At 34.2% G+C, this 14,123-nt stretch overlaps 1 long non-coding RNA gene and 4 other non-coding genes across 41 annotated transcripts in view; all 5 read left to right on the top strand.

The window, feature by feature from the left end:
- The window catches only part of LOC105079931 (uncharacterized), a 175,443-nt gene that overhangs the window by 40,504 nt on the left and 120,816 nt on the right, over positions 1 to 14,123 (top strand). For 35 of the 37 annotated variants that reach the window (XR_012507365.1, XR_012507362.1, XR_012507361.1 and 32 more), the window contains 5 exons: positions 2,038 to 2,126; positions 4,032 to 4,123; positions 5,850 to 5,926; positions 7,855 to 7,941; positions 10,268 to 10,320. This is a non-coding gene — a long non-coding RNA (uncharacterized LOC105079931). The remainder of the gene's footprint in view (positions 1 to 2,037; positions 2,127 to 4,031; positions 4,124 to 5,849; positions 5,927 to 7,854; positions 7,942 to 10,267; positions 10,321 to 14,123) is intronic. The other 2 variants (XR_012507374.1, XR_012507372.1) reach the window with 1 other exon arrangement.
- Positions 2,720 to 2,791, top strand: LOC123612520 (small nucleolar RNA SNORD113/SNORD114 family). Its single transcript, XR_006719779.1, has one exon. It is a non-coding gene; the product is annotated as a small nucleolar RNA SNORD113/SNORD114 family (small nucleolar RNA).
- LOC123612521 (small nucleolar RNA SNORD113/SNORD114 family) lies at positions 6,540 to 6,614 on the top strand. Its single transcript, XR_006719780.1, has one exon. It is a non-coding gene; the product is annotated as a small nucleolar RNA SNORD113/SNORD114 family (small nucleolar RNA).
- On the top strand, positions 8,615 to 8,689 carry LOC123612511 (small nucleolar RNA SNORD113/SNORD114 family). Its single transcript, XR_006719773.1, has one exon. It is a non-coding gene; the product is annotated as a small nucleolar RNA SNORD113/SNORD114 family (small nucleolar RNA).
- Positions 13,460 to 13,532, top strand: LOC123612514 (small nucleolar RNA SNORD113/SNORD114 family). The gene has a single exon (XR_006719775.1). It is a non-coding gene; the product is annotated as a small nucleolar RNA SNORD113/SNORD114 family (small nucleolar RNA).

Genomic DNA, 14,123 nt, shown 5'->3' with positions numbered 1-14,123 from the left:
TGAATAATATTCCACTGTATATATACCACAATTTATTTAGCCATTCACCTGTCAACAAATACTCAGTTCTTCATTTAAAAATTTTTTAGTATTTTTAATTGAGGTATAATCAGTTTACAATGTTGTATCAATTTCTGGTGTACAGCACAGTGCTTCAGTCATACATGCACATACATGTATTCATTTTCATGTTGTTTTTCACCATAAGCTACTACAAGATATTGAATATACTTCCCTGTGCTGTACAGTATAAACTTGTTTATCTGTTTTATAAATACCAATCAGTAGCTGCAAATCTCAGACTCCCAGTTTAACCCTTCCCGTATGCATTCAATGCTATAAATTTCCCTCTAAGCACTGTTTTTGCTGGTGTTTTTTGTTTGTTTGTTTTGTTTTGTTTCTGAAATAGGAAACATTAATATGAATGGATAATTGATTGTCTCATTGAATGACAAGCAGTTATGGACACATGTGGACAATATTTCATATAAGAAAGATTAGGATTGATTGGGTTGTATTTGTTAAGTTTTATTAATAAACCAAACATGATCCAATCAGTTATGGCTGTGACTAGGACAGATGTTTGTATCATTCAGGATTTATTTCTATTGTCTTTGCACTCACAGGTATGGTTGTATTATAACTGAATGAATGTATAAAATCCCATCTTTGTTCTTTAAAATAAGGGAAAGTGCAGATCATTGGAGACCATGTTTTATAAGACAATGAAAATTATTAATTTGAGTTTTTGCTAATGATTATAGAAAGAAAAAATTCCTACTCTATTCTCATTTTTGATAAGGGACATATAGTTCACTGCATATAATAGTATTTCTGTTCTGTATGACTGGCTGGTTTACCATTTTGACTTTTTTCATATGAGTAATTAAGTGAACAAGTGAATGTATAAATGAACAAGTGAAATAGAATCAAGTGTGAGTCATTACTGAGACTGGAAAAAGGGTTTTTTTTTACAGGATTATGCGTGCTCTTCTTTTTTAATTGAAGTGTTGTTGATGTATAATACATAAATTACATATGTACACTATAATGAACCACAGTTCTTAAAGGTTATACTCCATTTATAGTTATTATAAATTATTTGCTATATTCTCCACGTCATACAACATATCCTAGTAGATTGTACCTCTTAATCCCCTCCCCCATATTGCCCCTCCCCCTTTCCTCTTTCCACTGGTAACCACAAGTTTGTTCTCTGTATTTGTGTCTTCTTCTTTTTTGTTATAGTCACTAGTTTGTTGTATTTTGCAGATTCCACATATAAATGATATACAGTCTTTATCTTTCTTTCTGACTTATTTCACTTAGTATAATACCCTTCATATCCATTCATGTTGCTGCACATGGCAAAATTTCATTCTTTTTAATGGCTGAGTAGTATTCCATTGTGTATCTCTGTGTGTGTGTGTGTGTGTGTGTGTGTGTGTATCACATCTTTTTTATCTGTTCATCTGTTGATGGATATTTCAGTTGCTTCCATATCTTGCCTATTGAAAATAATGCTGCTGTGAACACTGGGGTGCATGGATCTTTTTGAATTCCAGTCATTGTGGTTTTGATTTGCATTTCCCTGATAATTAGTGATGTTGAGCACCTTTTCATGTTCCTGTTGGCCATCTGCATTTCCTCTTTGGAAAAATGCCGATTTAGTTCTTCTGCCCAGTTTTTAATCAGGTTGTTCGTTTTTTTGATGTTGAGTTGTATAAGGTGTTTGTGTATGTTGCATATTAACCCTTTATTGGATTTAAGTGTAGCCTAATAAGGATTTAAATCTATCCAATTCTGCAAAAGTAGCATCCATTAAAATTATCTTTTATTCTGTTAAAACTGTTAAAATATAAAGATACTTTGATAAATATCATTCTTATGTGGTGGATTCAACAGTGGCTATTACATTATCTAAAAGTAAAATTAAAATACTGGATTAATTAAAAAGGATCGATGTTTATAGCTACCTATTTCCACATAATTAACATATGTTTAAAATTGAGTTTAATTCTCCCTTTTCCTCTGCAGAATTACCACAGGACAGCACACTTACTCATTTTCTAAGAAACAAAACCTTGGCAGTTAGCTCTGTGGGTTAAAAACATAGAGACAAATACGTAAGTAAGCCTTGAAGTCCCCATCCTTGGTTAGGATGACTTGTTCACAAGTATTTAGTAGTATTTCAGAAGAATCAATGTGTATAAAGGAAATAATTATACAAAATATGGACCAATGATGGGAATATGTTATAAATCAAAAATTGTGCTTAATCTAGTTCAGCACAACTGACATGATTAAAAAAAGATGGCAGTCATTCCATTCATTTTTAGGACTATTTAATGTTGCGTTTTATTTTCCACTGCAAATGACTTAAACATTTCCAAATTGGTTTAATTCTGGCTGATAACTGTTTGTGCGGCAGCCCACAGCATATGGAAGATACTGTGTTAGAGAAGTGATTAAAGATGGTGGTTTTAACACTTTTCATTGAACCATCTTTAAAACGTGGGCAAATTAAATGAAAGAAAGCCACAGAAGGACCAGTGGTGAATGTGGATTGGGTATGACATTTGGATGTTAACTAATCACACATGTTCTCTGAGGTCCATTATAAAAGGAGACCTTGTTCCTGGAATTTTAGGATTGTATTGTTATTCATGGGTCAATTAATAAGTAAATGAATAAAGGTACAAAGGAAGAAAAACGTGTCTGGATCGATGATGAGTACCATGGGGTATCTGAAGGAGTTTTGATGAAACCCATATGGAATTCTGAGGTCCATTACAGAGACACGTAGTAAAATTATTCCCTCTGGGAAATGAGTGCATGGTACCTTGTAGTTGCACTTTTGTGGTGGCTGGGGATGGCCTGTATCTTTATGATAAAGTTGGCCCATAAGTAAATAAAGTGTTTCAATGAATGAAGGAAAGAGAGTAAGTCATGTACCTGTTATTAGGGAATGTAATGAAACATGGATTATTCGGATCTAACTGAGACTCTGACTCCCAATAAATTAATAGTAGAGGATTTTACTCCTTTGGAGTGGAGTGTATGGTCATTTGCATGTAACAGTCAGTTTTTGTTCTGTGTGGGTGGTGGGTTGCTGACGGGCTGTTGTTAAGGAAATGGAAATACATTTACTCATGCAAATAGTTGTTCAAATCACCACATAACAGAGCCAAACAGAGACCAAGGATGAGAATGTGACACTATGACACTTCTAATGGAGCCAATCTTTTCTTCACTGATTTTTATTAAAACAAAAAAGAAGCAAGTCTTTTATTCTCAATAGCAATGACTGTTGATTGACATAAATTTTGTTCAGTGTTTTTGTCTCGTGGATAAGATCACAGGTACTGATATGTTTGTATAAGGGGAAGAAAGTATAATTTTATGTCTGAGTATATTTTTAAAAAGTCAGCAAACCACAGACGAATTGGAAACAATGTTTTGATATGAGGCTACTGATTCATCTTGTTTTCCGAGGGAGATGTTTGAGGAAAAATTCTAATCTCTTATTTTTGAAAGTTACACCTGAACCTTCCCAAGTTCCAGCAATTTGGTTCTGGTTTGATGTTTAACCATTTTGAGTTGTCTTTAGGAAAGTGAGGAAATGGTATTATTATTTCTTGAATAATAAAAATAAATCAGTAAGTGAATGAATCCACAAATCCATACAGTGGAGGACTGATGAGACCGTACCATGAAACAAACATGTCTAATTCTGCACGAATAAGTCCCGTAAGACGAGGACCTTGGCTCTCTCTATGTGGGTAGCAAGTAAACTCAGATGTCTCAAATTATAGTTTTTTTTTATTTTGTTTTGGGCAGTGAATTCAATGGTATTCATATTATTTAATAGTAAAATTTAAGTAAATAAATAAGAGTGCCATTCTTAGGAAAATGATGAGAATGTGATGTGGGGTAGGATTTATGGTTAATCTAGTCTTCCTGACAAATTTCAGTTCTAAAAAGCTAACTATCTTTATTCTTTTGAATAATAGACCTTTTTTTTCCTTTAGAGAGTGAACACCCCACAGCTGATTTAATCATTCTTTACTGGTGAAGACCCTGGCTATTATGTCTGGGACTAAGGAGCTTTATAAAGACTGAAGTAAGGAAATATCACTGTTGGTGTCTAAGCTTAGGCAGGGGTTATGCAAGGAACCCCACTGAATTATTTTGATACAATTGTTAAATAATATATGAAATTCGGTAATGCCAATTATGAGCCCATGATTGAAATGTGTCATGAACTAAAACTTACGATTAATTCAACTCAGCCCAGCTAGGGACCATTCCTAAAGTGATGGAGGCATTTCGCGTATTTTCAGAGCGGTTTACCTTCCTGTTTAGTACTCTAGCCACCTTTGCTTAATACGTTTCTTCACTGATAGAGATCTCAGTTGTTGACTCTTGGAGACTTTGGAAGATGGCAGATGTCATTTTTGTCAATTGTGGGCTAAGATGATAGGTCTATGGTGGTCAATTACACCAACTTTAAAAAAGGACAAGTCAAGTGAAAGAGGAGCCGGTGAACACCGATCACAAGTAAGGCGTTGATGTGAAGCAAGTGCGCTGATTAATCCTACGTGTAAAACAGAGCTTCATGGTGAAAGGTGATTGAGTCTGTTGGCTCTGTGTGAACAGGAGCAATGAACAGATCTTGATTGTATTTGAAGCTTTTGTTCTCAGTTTTGTGTCACCAAAGGTTGTCAGTTGTAGAATTATTTCCCGTGAATCCATGCATGAATAAATCATTTCAAGGAGGCATAAATGGGTAAAGAAATAGAAAGCCATGCCTGGATTAGATGAGTATTGATGGAGGTATCTTAGTAACTTTGATGAAGCCCTCTTAACTCTGAGGTCCATTATGGAAAAGAGAACCAGTCAGTAGTCTCTGTTGAAATTAGTAGTAGAGGTCGGGAAAATTCAATACGCTTGTTCCTAGGCTTCTGTGGTTCATGGATGTGGATGGTATTATTTCAGGTGAATCAATGCATGAATAAAGAAAGAAATATGTATCTGGAGAACTGAGAGACCTACTCATGAACAATTAGTAGAGTGCAATAAAATTAGTATTTTAAATTGAAGTATAGTCAGTTTACAATGTTATGTTAATTTCTGGTGTACAGCATAGTGATTCAGTTATGCATACATACATATACATGTGTGTATATTCCTTTTCATAGTCTTTTTTATTATAGGCTATCAGAAGCTATTGAATATAGTTCCCTGTGCTGTACAGGAAGACCTTGCTGTTTATCTATTTTACATATAGTAGTTAGTGTCTGATAATCCCAAACTCCTAATTTATGCCTCCCTCTCCCCCCACCATGTCCCCCTGGTAACCACAATTTTGTTTTCTACGTGAGTCTGTTTTTGTTTTGTAAATAAGTTCGTTTGTGTCATTCAGAATCAGTGTTAATATTAATACGGTCCTGAGGTAAAAATGAGCAGGTTTAGTCTGCAGCCCTCTTTAACATGGAACATAATAGTATCGCTGGTCAAAGAGGCAACGTTTTGAGTTTTTGTGGTTTGCTGGTTTTTTTTTTTAAATTAAGAGAAGGAAAAGTGTTTGCCTCAGTCAGTAATCCATTAAATAACCATATACTTAGTAGCTGTTAATAGAGGTGGAATTTGTAATCGTTATGAGCCCTAGTCTTCTGCCAGGTGGTAGGCTTAATTGTGTTTCTTATATTATTTATAACTCAGAATTCAATACTACATTAGTAACAAATTACATTTTTGAGACAAAGTTTATTGTTTTTTTAGTTCTGCCTGGCTAACAGCTATTAAAAAATCGAAATCTAGTCTAAATCTACTTTTTTCCTCCCCAGAGTGAACACAGGACAGCTGATTTAATCACTTAATAAAGAATTGTTATTGTGAGCAAGCAGCATAAAGACTAATAAAAGTAAGTCCCTTGGTTCACATTCTTTGTTTGAATAGTTTATTCATGAGTATTAGCTGAAGAATTTCAAAGTAATAATTGTGTACTGCATACATGGAATATATGAGACACTTCAAGTAGGGACCAATGATGGGAATGTGTTATAAAGTAAGAATTATGTTTAATCTAAATCTGCACAACTCAGGTAATTTTAAAAGAGGATAGAAGTTACTTAATTTATTCTCAGAGCAGTTTAATATTATTCTGTATTTTCTACCATGGTTGATTTAACTATCGGCCTATGGGTAGAGGGGCTGATAGCTCTTGGGGGCAGCCCAGAGGTGATTGCAAATGGTGGTTTCATTATCTTTCATTGAGCCATCTCTGACATATAGATGAATTAAATAGAAGAGGACCACCCAGGAAGCAGTGCTGAATGTGGGTTGTATACAAAGCAGGGGTATTAACCCATCCACATGTGCAGCTTTGTGTTCCATTACAAAAGAAATCTCTTTAATTAGCTCTATAGGACAAGAGCTTAAATTTCAAGGATCTTGTTTTTGGAATTTTGTGCTTGTATTATTATTATTTGTGAATCAGAAAATTAATCAATAAGTGAAAAGAAAATTTCCTAGCATAGACCAGTGATGAATGTCATGGGGTTTCTGAAACAAGAATTTTGATTAAACCCATCTGCAAATCTGAAGTCCATAACAAAGAGACATCTCATTATTCTCTTTGTGGGAAACGAGCCTACAGTGCCTTATTCTCAGGCTTTTGTGGTTTGGGGTACCAATTGCATTATTATCATAAAATTAGCCTATGAATAAAGAAATATATCAATGAATAAAGCATAAGAGAGATGTATGTGCAATATTTTCTAATGAAATACGGATAATTATTAAAACAATTTTGAGATTCTTAGTCCCAATAAATGAATAGTCAAGGCTCTCATCACTTTTGCAAGGAACATATGGTCATCCGCACACAGACTCAATGTTTTTGTTTTGTGCTGAGGCGGGTTGCCAATCGATCATTTTATTAAGGAAAGAGAAATACATTTACATAAATAGTTGATTGAATAAACTCTGTAATTGAGAGGGAGAGCATGGAACAATGATGAGACTCTTTTATACAACCACATTTGTGATTAATTCAGTCTTTTTATGCAAGTGTATGTAAGCAAACAAACATTAAAGGAATCAGTTTCTATTCTTTTAGGTAATGACATGAGAACGAATATAAATATTATTCAAGGTACTTATCCCATGTGAGTGAATCACATGTATTGGAGCATAATTATAAGGGAACAAATGTATACATTTATATCTCAATCAGTTTTTCTAAAAAGTCAGTCAAAAATGCATCGATGGGAAGCATGCAATTGGATGTAAAGATCATGATTCATCATGTTTTACCCAATCGGTACTCATGAGATGATAGAGTTTGAGGCCTTTCCAGTGGTGCACATAGATAATAGTGTTTCATTTCTGTTTTGGTGGTTGCTTAAACTTTTTGGAATTATTTTTAGAAAAATAAAGGGATGGTCTTATTATCCTGTAAGTAATAGATAAAACAATTAGTAAGTGAATTAATGAATACAGTGAGTAGTGCCAGACTTAGACCATTGGTCAGATTGTGCCATCAGTTGAATCCCCCATGTATCCAATTCCACACAAATGTTCAACGAAAAAGACGATTTGGGCTCTTACCTTTGTGGGTAGTAAATAGAGTGACATATTCCTAATAATTATAATTTTTTATGTTTACTGCTAGACTCAATGGTGTTCATTATATTATTTAAAATTTAAAAGAAATTGCACAAGTTCTCTCTCTCTTTCCAGATGTTGAGAATAGGATGCAAATCAGGGATTATGACTACCTGATTATTGATTATTTAAAATGGCTAAATGTAGATTGATTCTTGTTCGAATTTGCTTCTTGCTCCCCAGAATGAACACACTCTACCAGATTTGATTATTAGCTCATGATGGAGATCTTGACTTTTACATCTTTGGATGAAGAGAGAAGAGATCAATGTAAGTGATCATCAAAGTTCGTGTTCTTGCTTCGGGGCTTGGTCATGGGTATTCACTGAGATGTTTGGAAGGAATAAATGACTGCCTACATAAGTAATTCAAAGGTGCTCATGCATTGGCCAATGATTAAAAGGGGTTAGGAATTCCCAATTATGATTAATCCATTTCAGCATGACAGAATTTATTAGGGCAAAAATGATCAAAGGCATTTCAGTCATTTGCAGTGAATTTTAATATTTCATTTAATTTTTGTACCACAGTGGATCTGAACACACCTCTATTGATATTGTTATAGTCTGAGCTTATGAGGAGGAGAGTGTAAGAAATTGGAAAATTTTGCCTTTTTCTTAGTTGTGATATAAAATGGATGTTTGTTGTACTATCTTTAAAACATGGATATTAAATAGAAGCAGCCAGAGCATGGATGAATGACTAACATGGAATAGATATGAAGCAAGGAAATGGATTAATTCATATTTGCAATGCTGAGGTGCATTGCACAAAGAGAGCTACTTCTCTAGCTCTGTAGGCAGTGAACTTCCACAGACAGAGTCATATCTTCAAGGATCTTGGTTTTATTTTCCTAATTCATGGACATGGACTGTGTTATTATTAATGAATCAATGAATAAGTCAAGAACAACATATTAGACAAAGGCACAGAGTACCAAGTCTGGATCGATGATGAGTATGCGTGGGGCATCTGAATAATATTTTGATTAAACCCAGTCTGTAACTCTGAGGTCCATCACGTCTTTGGGAAATGTGCTTACAGAGGAAGTTAGGAATATTCAAGCATTGTGTTCTTGACCTTTTGTTGTTCATGAATATGGATTGTATTATTATAAGTAAATCAATGCATGAATAAATAAAGTATACATAAAGAGGATGGCTACACCTTATCCAGTTATGAAAGGAGCTAATGAACCAAGACTTATTATTAATACATTTCTGAAATTTGGAGTTCAAATAAAATCAACTAAGGCTGCTCCTCCTTTAGGAGCATGTGGGCAGATATATATGAGCATCAGTGTCATTCTCGGTTGGTGGTGAGTTTCTGGTTGTATGTCTTATTTTAAAAACATTTATATAATTGCATAATAATACTTAATATAATTAATATATTCTGTAATAATATAATACACCGTGATAAACACATTAGCATGAATATTTTAATATATAGTAATTTTATATAATCAACAATGAAAAATAAAATACAAATGATTGGATAGTTGAAACATAGAAAAAGCCTCAGCATGAGTATTGTGAATGTAATAATTATGAATCCACTTGTGTTTATTTTTATCTTGAAAAAGCAAATGCGTTTTATTTATGATTTTTGTGAGTAATAAGTAAATGGATAGATTTAGTGTCTCTCAGCATTTTTATCAAGTGCCCTTTGGGCTCATCAATATTGGTACTATTATTACAAGTGACTAAAAAAGTAATTTCATGTCTCAATCTATTATTTAGACGAGTATAAACCATTGGCCAGTGAGGAGCACATGAAATATCTGAAGTGTGATCAGTCCGGTTTTACTCCCTTGACATCCACTTCAGTGCAAAGACCCAGGCCCCCGCTTCTTTCGGGGAGGATCATGCAGACTCCACTCTCTAAACATATCCTGCTATCACATTCAAATAGTTAAAAATAAAATTTAGTTCGTTGGTAACACTAGCCATATTTCAAGCCATATGTTGCCACTGGCTACCATTTTGGGCAGTGCCAATAGAATATTTCCATGACTGCAGAAAATTCCATTAGTGAGGAAAGTTGCCTGCAATAGTGTTTAGTAGTGAGTAGCAGATGGCTCAATCGTTTTGTAGTTTCTTTAGAAAAAAAAAGAGTAGGTAATTAAATTGTCCTTAGAGTTACTAAGTAAATGAGTAAATAAATTAATAAACGCATGAGTTAAAATATACAATATGGCCCATTGGTCAGATTGTCTTGTGAAACAAGAATTTAAATTCATCACATTTGGCACAAGTTTCCCCAATTAAAAAATTATCTGGTCTTTTGCTATTTGGTAGCAATATGTAGACAAATATTAATAATAGTTATATTTCCTCTTATATTGCATGATTAATTAAAAAGTCTTCATATAAAAGATAGAATGGTCTTCATTATTTTATTTGACACTAAAAATTAGGTCAATAGATGAAAAGGATACCACTGTTGAATTGATGATGAAAAACGCAGACTGATGCTTAAGATTAATCTAGTAATGTGAAACTGACTTCTATTTTTAGAAATTCTAAATTTACACTTTTCATTCTTTTGAAAATCTGTCTCTTCCTTCTGAATGAACACTCCACATTGGATTCAGTCATCGTCCAATGATGAAGATCTTGGCTGTTACTTTTATGAGTCAGGAGCAATGTGAGTACCAAAGTTAATGTTCTTGGTTTGTATGGTTTATTTATGTGTGATCACTGAGGTAGTTCACTAGGACAAAAGGCTATATCTATAAACAAAAAACCCAAGAACATTAAATATGTACCAATACTCTTATGGGTCAAGGAGTAGAACTAGCATATTTCAGCACATCTCAGATTCATTAAAAAAAAAAAGATGGAAGGCATTTAATTAATTTTCAGAACTGTTTGCTATTCCTTGTTACTTCCGCACCACAGTTGGTTTAAGCATTTCTATATTGGTAGAAATCCAGGCTGTTAACGGGTTTAGAGGAAGCTCTTAAAAGGTGGAACATATTGTGTGAATTTGAGATGTAGGATCCCAGTGTGGTGTTTAGACATTCACTAAGCCATGTGTAAACTTGGACAAATTAAATGAATATGGCCCAATCATGGGTCATCTTTTGTGTTGATACTGATACCCAGCCAGGTTACACTTAGATCTAGTCTGAAAGCTCCTTCAGAATTCAGTCTGGAGACAGATAGCCTAATTATATTAAGGATCCTGTTCTGGGGAATATGTGATTCATGGGAAAATGAAGGTATAAATTAATGAAGAAAAAGAATGCCAAGCCTGGACCAATGATGAGGTTGGAGGGTGTCTGAATCAATGAGGTCTGTAACAATGAGGTCCATCGTTAAAAAGTGGCCTCCCTTTTTTTTCTTTATGGAAATCAGTTTACAGCAGAAGTTCAGAATATTCAGGTATTTTGATCACAGGCCTACACACTTCAGGGGTACAGATTGATTTTATAAGTAAATCAAAGCATGAATAAATGTAAAAATGGCTAAATATAAAGAAAGCTTGGCATAGACCAATTGTGAGAGTATGTAATGAAACATAGATTACTATACGTTTCTATAGCACTGAATTCCAGCACAATATACTCATAAAGGCTGTTGCCCCTTTTTGGAAGGAGTGTGTAGACAGATGTATGTAAGAGTCAGTACTGTTTGATGTAGGTACTTGTTTGCTGGTGGTTATTTTTATTTAGAGAAGGGACAGATTACATAAATAAATTCTAATTAAATAATTATTTAATTGAAAAATGAATAAGTGTAGTTCATCTTGAGAAGTTGCCTTATGAAAAGTTATTATTAATCTAACGTTGTTCACTGAATTTTATTAAAAACAATACAAAGCAGGGGAGAGGGTATAGCTCAAGTGACAGAGCACATGCTTAGCATGCACGAGGTCCTGGTTCAATCCCCAGTACCTCCATTAAAAATAAATAAACCTAATTACCTCCCCTCATCAAAAAATAACAAAATAATATAATAATAAATAAAATATTGAACAATAAAAAACATCTGGTTCTTAAATCTCTGTGGATAATGTAATAGACATATGGAGACAATAAATATCATTCAAGTTTCCGCCTAATGTTACATAATTCCCAGATATTGATGTATTTTACATATGAATAGATAAGTCATAATCACAGTCAATAGTTTAAAAGAGGGCAAGGGAGGGAGGGTATAGCTCAAGAGGTAGAGCGCATGCTTAGCATGCACGACGAGGTCGTGGGTTCAATCCCCAGCACCTCCTTCAAATACGAATAAATAACTCCAATTACCTACGCCTCCATAAAGAAAAAAGAGAGAGAAAAAAAAAGTAAATATATATACTGTGTTAGATATTCTTTAAAATAAATAAAATAAAAGGGGGCAAATATGGCCCAGTAAGAAGCAGGAATAATGATTCATCTTCATAGTACTGATCCTCTCTTCCTACGTTAGGTGTAATCATATAAATGCTTGGGCACCCAGGGCATTTCTAATCCGGGTTGTTCGTGGGTTTATCATTGTGTGTGTGTGTATTTGAATGTACGAGCAAATAATCCATGAGTAATGCCATAAATGAATAAATAAAATAATGAACAATTGAATTAATATATGAGTAGAGTCAGGCTTAGACTTTGGTGATACTATGCTTTGAATCACAAATTTTAATTTCATCAGTTTCTATATAAATTGAGTCCCTTAAAAAAATTATTATCTAGGCTCTTGCCTATGTGGGTAGGGGGTCTATAGGCAGATACGAGCAATAGTCTTAGTTCTTATTTTTGAGTGATGAACTCAACAGTGTTCATTGGATTATTGAAAATTAATGGATAAGTCAAGTGATAAAAAGAAGTGTTTTCCTGGGTCAGTGACGAAAGTGAGACCTGAATCAAATTCGTGCTTAACCTAGTACCACAAGACTACTGTCCTTTAAAGCAGTCTAAATTTGGACTGTTCATCCTTTTGAATATTGGCATTTGACTCCACAGAATGAAGACTGTGGCTGATTTAATGTCTGTTCTGAGGAAGATCTTGGCTGTTACCTTTGTGGGTAAAGGTCCTAATGACTAAAGCAAAAAAAAAAAAAAAAAAAAAGTCAGAAGATCTTGTCAAAAGATCTTGGGCTTAATTTCTCATTTGTGTTCATTGAATAGTTTAGATGAGGCTATCCATAGACCAATGATATGAATGTGTCAGGAATCAAAGATTATGGGAATACAATTCAGTATAATTGTGTTAAAAATAAGACAGAAGACATTTTATTCATTTTCAAGGCTGATTCATAATCCCCCTTATTTTTGCTCGGCCTTTGATTTACACATTTATCTGGTACTACATCTAGGGCTCCGCTGCCCATGTGGTTGCCCCAGTCATGTTTGGCCATTTAAATTTAAAATAATGAACGTTAACGGAGTTTGAAATTCAGTTCCTCAGTTGCCCTAGCCACATTTCAGGGACTTCGTAGCTACCTGTGGCGAGTGGCCGTTGTGTTGGAGAGTGTGGTCACAGCATATTCACATCATTGTGCACAGCCCTATGCAACAGCTCCTCGCCCCTTTAGGAAGATGGAAGAGAGTTGCATTGTGATCCATACATTGATCCATACATTCTCTCTGAGGGCCACTGCAAAAGGAGATCTCATCTACTAAGAGAAGGTCTAGTTTATGGAAAAGAGCTTATAGACAGATCTTGATCATATCCAAGGATCTTGTTCTTATTTTTTTTTTTTTTAATTCATGGATATTGATGTTATTACTGTTAGTGGGTCAATGAATGGGTCACTAAACAAAAGTATCAGTGGACAAAAAGATTGCTTAGCCTGGATCGATGATGAGTACCCTGGGGTGTCTGAAATCGAGGACTATGATTAAACCCTGTAACTCTGAGGTCCATTACAAAGAGATTCACCCCTCTTTTTAGATCTCTGGGAAATCAGCTTGTTTTAGAACTTAAAAATATTCAAGAGTTTGTTTTTGGGCTTGGGTTTCTGAGTATTGTGTTTTCAGTAAATCAATGCATGAATAAATCAAAATATAAATGAATAAAGACAAAATGGTTTATTCTTCGTCCAAATATAGGGGAATGTAATGTAATATATGTAATATAAAAATCGTTATTAATACATTTCTGAAGCACTGACTTCCAGTAAAATAAATTGATTAAAGCTGACCCTTCTGGCTAAGAGCATTTAGATAAATGGATATAAAAGCTCATGTTGTTTTTCTGGGTTGGGTTGTTGGTTTTTTGTTTTATTAAGAGAAAGGCAAAACATTTACTTAAATTAACTATTGATTAAATAACTACATAATTAAGAGAGGGCTTGTACACGGACCTGTACTGAGAATGTGTCACAGGACCAGTTATGATTAATCTAATGATCTTCACTATTTTTTAATTAAAAAAAACAAGAAAAATTGTCTGATCTTTTTTCCTGTGCCCAGTGAGCACATGGGCAGGCATTAATATTGTCATGTTTCTGTGGAG

The sequence above is a fragment of the Camelus bactrianus genome, chromosome 6 (assembly GCF_048773025.1).
Source record: "Camelus bactrianus isolate YW-2024 breed Bactrian camel chromosome 6, ASM4877302v1, whole genome shotgun sequence".
NCBI classification, from domain to species: Eukaryota; Metazoa; Chordata; class Mammalia; order Artiodactyla; family Camelidae; genus Camelus; species Camelus bactrianus.
Note: the sequence above shows the minus strand (reverse complement) of the source record. Positions and strands in the feature narration are given on the sequence as shown.